We start from the raw sequence: 7,129 nt of genomic DNA, 5'->3' as shown, positions 1-7,129 counted from the left end.
AGTCTAGGGAGCTCCCCGGACTCGCCAGCGGAAAAAGCTGGGTGCCTAGTGAATGAATCACAGTTAAGGCAAAGCACCTGTTCTCGACTTGCCAGACCTATGGAGTCTGCTGTTGGCTTTACCTGTAATAAATATATTCTTCTTCAGAAAAAAAAAACCAAAAACTCCTCTCCTGCTGTAAATAATGGTGTTATGAAGCATGGCGGGCTTGAGTATATGACTTTCTGTAGTATATAAATTAGGGCCCAAAAGGACATGTGGGCTGTGGGCAGGGGCTTTTTTATTTATGGCAAAGTCATAGCACTGGGCTGTTCTTAAGACCCAGGCTGTGCAGACGCTGGGCTCTGGCTGCAGCCCTTCTGGTTCCCACTCTGGCCCTGGCTTTGCCGCTGTCTCTCTTTGCAACAAGAGAGAAGTTGAGAGAGCCACTTAGTTTAGGGAAGAAGTTAGAGGAAGAAGAACATTCAGGCTCATGACTTGTGCTCTACAAGGGTGGAGTGTCCCAGCAGACAGGGTTCAGGTTTGTGGGTTGCTGGTTGTCTGGTGAGTTGTCCCTAACCCCTGGTGGCTCCTGGGTGCGCTGGGTAAGGAGGGGACCCAGGCCTCTTTTCTGAGACCAGAACTTAGTCTTTGCTCACAAACGAGCTGGAGGGTGGAAATAATTCCAAAGTGACAGGTTTTGGAGGTCTCGTCGTCTTCTCAGGAGAGGTGGCTCTGGAGGGAAGAGAATGAAATAGCACCCAAGCCCTGGAGTCTGTGCCCCAGCTCTCATCTCCTCCAGGTGGGGATCCAGATACAGCAAGCAAGGAGTCCCACTGCAGCCAGGCTTTCTAGAAAGCACTGCTGCCTCAAACTGAAGCTCAATTCCAGCTCAGGCAAATGATTAAAGGGTCAGCTGAGAGGAAGCCCCTTGTTTGGGTGCTCTGAGGACCACCCCCCAAAACATACTTTTCTCTCCCAGACAACGGTACCCACCATGACAGAGAGAAGCAAACAGTTGCGGCCCCTGGAGCCCAGCTTCTAGAGCTGCTTAATAGAGGGGTTGCTTGAGTGGGAGTCACTTTGCCCTGAGAGACCAAACTGCTCCCCACCTACCCCCAGTCCTAAAGAGAAAGAAGGAAAACCCTCTCGAAGCCTTTTGCCATTCCCTGCACCAGCACTGCGCCTGAACACAGCTGGGGCCAGTAGCTGATAGTTCCAGGAAGGGCAGGCAGGGAAAAGCTACAGCTTCTGGCCACAGTAGGTCCCAGAGCAGCCAAGAACCAAGAAGGATGCCGAGATGGGGAAAGCAGAGGCCAGCCCTGGCCAGGACCAGCCGGTGAGTGCCTGTGGTTTAAGGTCTGCTTTTGGAAAGGCCCTTCACTATAAGAAGAGAGAGAAAATCTAAGCAGAGGGAAGGAAATAAAAGCAAGGAGAAAAAAGAAAAAGAAAAACAATAAGTGGAGAAGGGGGAACGTTTTTTAATCGATAAGCTAAGCTGAAATTTATGCATGCGTACTTGAATAGATGTATGTTTCCTGTACCTATATTTCAAATCAATATTTCTTTATGGGGAACCCAGTGTGCACATGTGCTGTGCTCTATGTTGTGTATAGAATATGTAATAAATAAATCCACGCAACTATAATACTAACTGTGCTTGGGCATTTGTATGTAAGATCTAATGGTGCATACGTGATGCGTGTATAACCCCTCTGAATGATATGGGCTTACAATTCTGCTCATATAAGATCTATGACCCAAAAGCCTGTGTGTACATTTTTATAACCATCACACACTTACAGAAAGGGCAAAAAACTTGAGTATTTGCGTACTTGAATTGTGGCTATAAAACATCAACTGATTCAGAAGCTTCACTTGAAAATCTGCCTGTTGACTTGATATTCAAGCAAAATATATACCGTATCCGCAAACACATGTGACTTAAATCTGGATTCTTTTACAACTTCCTTCTAAAATATTTCTCTGGAAGGTGAAAGGAATTCCTGGCCCAGGGCAGGTCATGAAATTTTGTGACTTTTTTGTCTGACCACGAAATCCTTTACTGTGTCTCTTACCCAAAACCGCAGGGACAGAGTACATCGTGTGATGCTTATTTCATGGTAGCAATGGACACGGGGATGAAAGCACCGTTACTTGTGCACAAGCGTGTCCCACACAAGTGTGAATCTGACCAGTGGACAGAAATGAGTTGAATGTGAAAGCTCTCAGGTAACTGTGGAGGTCATAACAAAAGCACTGCTGTGTACAACGAAATTAGAAAAGTCCCCACGTCTATGTCCCCAAGCACCTGGAGTTATTTCTTCTGACCCAGAATCAGAGTCCAGACCCACTGTGGGAAAGAAACAGGTGTGGGGGCACTTGCTCCTGGGGGGAAGAAATCAAGGCCCCCAGAACCTTCACCCATTACACACAACAGACTCCAAAAGGGATCACATCAAATCTGCACACATGGGTTCAATCCTTAGTGCTTCCACACCCTCCAAGTGGGGATTTTAATTGTAAAGTAACGAAATCTTCTCCCAAACCTTCCTCCCAGGATGTCAGAGGTGAAAGGAAGGACGGAGAGTTCAGCGGCCCAAGCAGAACTCGGGAATCTTCTTACCAGCTATCAGCCACCAGGAATATGGAATGCTGGGGTGGGGGTGGCTGACTTTTCGGGAGGGGGCATCCAGGAGGCCAAACGGGGTGGGCGGCAGGCGGGGCGGAAAGGAGCTGAGCAGGTAGAAGGTTATTACGGAATTGCTTCCATAAAACCTGAGGCTGTTGTAAAACTCTGCTTCCCAAAGACTTTATTTCCTCCTTTCTCTCTAACATCCCCCTTTTTTCTTTTTACAGCACTGTTCATGGGAGGGGGTGGCAAAGGGACGCCAGTGATGGAAGACAGTCAGGCTCTGAGTGGCTCTGCAGCTTTGTGAGAGGCCGGAGAAGGATGGTAGGCAGCAGGACACTCCAGACCATCTTCACCCAGACCAGAGGATTAGAAAATGCCAAGGGACAGCATTGTTGGCCTTTGCTCACCAGGACAGTGGGTTGAGGGCTGCATTTCCTCCCAGGCTGAGGGTGGGTCTCCCAAGGGCCTCCTCTACCCTAGCAGGGTCCACTTATTCAGAGACACCCTTCGCCCTCCAAGTCAGCCCAGAGCCAGAGCCCCATCCGGTCGAGCCTCTTCCCCAGGCCCCTTTCCGCCTTTCCTCTGGCTGAAGCAGGGGAACAAGTTTGGGAACAAAAGTTAGCTTATGCTTTGTACTGTACCCCTCCTTCTGCCAGCACTTCTAGTTACTCCTTTCCTGGGCAGAGAGCTAGCAGCCTGGAGAGGGCTGGGGTCAAAGAGGGTATCACAGCTTTGCCCCGTCCCACCCACCCCTGCGCCATCTCCTGCCACTCCATCAGTCTGGGCTGAACTGTCCAACAGTCTAGGGTCCCCACTAGCCTGCAAGACGGGCCCCTCTGTGTGGGGGAGGTGGCCCTCCAGACCTGCGTATACCCGTAGCCCAGCCCAAGGGTCTACAGGGGAGGCTTAGCCACTCATTGGGGAAGGGGCCAGCTGAGGGATGGGAAAAGGGAGGACTTTTTTGGACCCACCTCTGTCCCACTAGGGGGCCTAGAAAGGACCCTGGGGGCCTGTAGGCTGAGTCTGCAAGGGATTCTGATGTTTCCCTTTCAGAATGGGATAGACTGAGCCCTCTTCAAGGACCTGAAGCTTCCTGTTGAGGTGGAGCCCTGTCTACCCCGCAAAAAGTTACAAAGACCTCAAGGACCCCCTGTTTCTCTGTTGAAATCAAGCATTTGCCAAGTTGGGGAGACTTTCTTTGGAAAGTCTGGATGTACACAGGAGCCCAAGCCGGAAGCTTGAAGCCCCAACTCAAATCCTTCTGACTCTGTAGAACAGCCCAGAAATGTGCCTTTGGAGAGTGCAATGCTCCTCATTCCCCCTTTCCCTCCCAACACACATGTAAACAAATACAGAAGTGGAAGACACCCTAGAACATCCCAGCTCTCTTCTCCAGGGAACATTCTTGCTGCTCCTGGGTTAGGGACATCAAACCTCTTCACCATGTTGCAAGGGTGATACAGTAGTCCTGACTCTGCTTCACTACCCACCCCCCCCCCCACTCCTCCAGCTAAGCGAGGAGCAGTAACTGCCGTGAGTCGGGTTGTTTAATGTCGTTGTGTTCAGAAATCCAGGCCCAACAACATGAAACTACCTAATTCACTCAGCAGTTCCAGTTCATGCTCTGGGTCAAGGGCTCACTGGGGGCAGGCCCCTGCAGCCATTTTTGTGGGCCCAAAGGGGTGGCCAGCTAACTCCATTTTCCTCCACCTCTTCCCAAACAGAACACAGTTGCTAGTAAACAACATGTCCAAAGAACTGGAGGCAGGACTCCAGGCAAAAACATGCTGGAGCTGGTCCTGGCAGCTCAGATTCCAGGAACTTTCGCTCTCTCCCAGGAACCCTGGTCAGAGGGGACCCTAGACCCAGCCTCAGGCCTGGGCAGGGCCCTGGGGATATACCTGCTTGGTCACTGCCTCTCAGCCTCTGTCTCTGCAGCTGGAGGTCTCCACAGCCAAAAAGATTTCTCTCTCAACTTCAAACTGTTATCAAGGTATGTCTACGCTCACCATCTGGCTACTGCTTCTATTCCAGAGTCACCCAGGGTAGCTCTGAGAGGCCAAATCTTCAAGCCCTACATCAGACCCCAACTTTGAACCGGGGATAGACAAGAGAGCGGAGAAAAACTGACAGTCGGAGAGGGAGCCAAAAAGCAGAGCGGGAGAAAGTATCAGGAACACTAGGGAGCAAACAGAAACCCAGGACTGGAAGGGAAAGCGGGTTGACCTGAGCGGTCGCCAGGAAGTCACCCTGCCCTGGCTCCACAGAGGCCGAGCTGTCCCAGGTAAGACAATCTATTCTGAATTCACAGATGAAACCGGAAAATTTGCTCCTTCCTTCCGGACCTTCGGCCTGGGCCCTTCGCTCCCCGCCCCCCACTGATGTCCCCTACTGCCACCTATGCCCCTCCAGACCCCGCACCCTCACAGGTGCCCCGGCGCACACTCCGCACCCGGCGGCGGCCGCGCGGGCCGCGCGGCGGACTTACCTGGGCAGCGGCGGCAGCGCTGGGCGGGGGCGACCGTCGGAAGGGGCTGGAGGCGTGGAGCGAGCGGTCCCATCCCGCCCGGCCCGGCTCCCTCTCGGCCTGGCCCCGGAGGCGAGGGTCCCAGCGGCCACGTGTCCGACGGGGAAGTCCGAGGGAGCGGAGGAGTCTGCGGGGCCGCCCTCTCCCCCTCCCGGGTATAAATCTTGGGGACAGGAAATACAATAAAACTTCACCGTGTTGATGAACTTCAAACGGTTTACATCCCCTCCTGTCCTGAAAAGAAAGACGGCCGGGGGCGGGTTAAAGGAAGGGGAAACCAGTTTACGAGCCGTGGAAGCCCCGCTCGGCCCCTTTCTTTCGCCGGACGGACCGTGTCCGCGTGGAGAGAAGCGGCCTGGCCTCGGACTTGGCCCGCGCTCCCCGCCGCCCGGTCGGCCTGCTCGGCGCTCGCGAGGGCTGGAGGCCACCGCCCGCACCGAAAACGCACCGAGCCCGCGCACGTCCTCGGCTCGGCTCCCAGCTCTTCGCGAGGCAGAGCTAGGCGCCCCGGTCCTTGCTTGCTAAAGCTCGGGCTCTGCCAGCCACGCCCTGACCTCCGTTCTTTGCATCTTTCCGCCGAAAGCGGGTTTTTTTCCTTTTTCGTCTCTAGCCACCAGATCTTTGCCCTGCCCCGCCCCATTTATTGCCAGGTACTTGCTAGAAGGGAGGAGAGGGGAGTCCGAAGGTCTGAGGGGGCTGAGCCCGGCAAGGGTGCCCAGAGGAGAACCGGAGGGGCCGGTCTTCGCCGAAGTGGAAGTGACAGCCAGGGCCTAGTAGTGTCCAAGCTGGCCTCTGCCGAGCTCTGCCACCGTCTACTCTCCTCTCCGGCTCCTTAAAAGCCTCAAAATCAAACAAAAATGACCGCTACCCGGACCTCCACTAATCCTCTCCATAGTTCTTTTCTGCTCTGAGCCGTTCGTTTTTTTACAGAACTTTGTGGAATCTGGATTTGGAATCACAATTCGACCATGTGAACCAAAACTAAGAAAAATCCCTTTTCGCCTTGGGCTCCAGATAACTAAGAGTAAAGCTATGGATTTCTTGCTCACTTTGTCTGCTGGAGGGGCCTGGTTAGGTGCGCTTTGGGGTGGGAGAGCAAAGGAATTGCACCATGCCTCCCAGTTCTTCACAAAACAACCAAGGATTCGGGTCTAAGAGGCTCAGGCAAGTCTTGGGTACAGGACTGAGGCCTAGCTGCAGGCCCAGGTGGGAATTTGGTGCACTGACCCTCACCTTCCTCACACAGACACACAGGTGTGGCCCTGCGTGACCAGCCAACTCCACCACCTCCCCCTCCAAGAAAAGGCCCTAAAGCACTACTGGGAATTTTTAAAAAATGGATAAAAAGTGGAATGGACTGGGAAAATACTAGGCTGTGGTTTACAGTTCCCAAATTTTCTGAAAGGTTAACTATGTTGCAGGCAGTCCCACTCTGCCTCAGCTGGCAAGGGGTGGGGGATGCGCTCTGGTCCCTTCCCTTCACCAAGAAGGAGGAATTAGGGAGCTCATTAACAGCCGGAAGACAGGAAGAGGCTTGTTGCCATCCCAACATTCATATTCCAGGATATGCATGGGGACACCCCTCCAGCTCCCCTCCCCATTATGTGCCCCAGTTCCCTCATTTCACCCTTCATCTTGCTCTATATATATTTAACTAAAGAGTCACTCCTTCCATCAGAGAGGATTTGCCTCTGGGAGTTAGTGACAGGAGGAGGGCAGACCTGAGGGGCAGCAGTTTCCATACCATTCAAGAGTGTTATTACCCACCCCTGCCCTCCTAGGTTGGGGGAGGGGCAGACACAGGTCAGCGTGCTGGCTCCCTGCCCATTGCTGACCTGGGACTCTGTGGAATCTGAAAAAAAGGAAGAGACCACAGCCTTAGAATGACACACCTGAGCGCACACACATTTCACACACTTTTCAGGAGTTTTGTGGCTTCCCCTTACCCCATCCTGAGAACCCAGGCCATGGATTCCAGTTTAACAAAT

This window comes from Balaenoptera ricei, chromosome 20 (assembly GCF_028023285.1).
Source record: "Balaenoptera ricei isolate mBalRic1 chromosome 20, mBalRic1.hap2, whole genome shotgun sequence".
NCBI lineage: Eukaryota > Metazoa > Chordata > Mammalia > Artiodactyla > Balaenopteridae > Balaenoptera > Balaenoptera ricei.
This window is presented reverse-complemented; position numbering follows the sequence as displayed.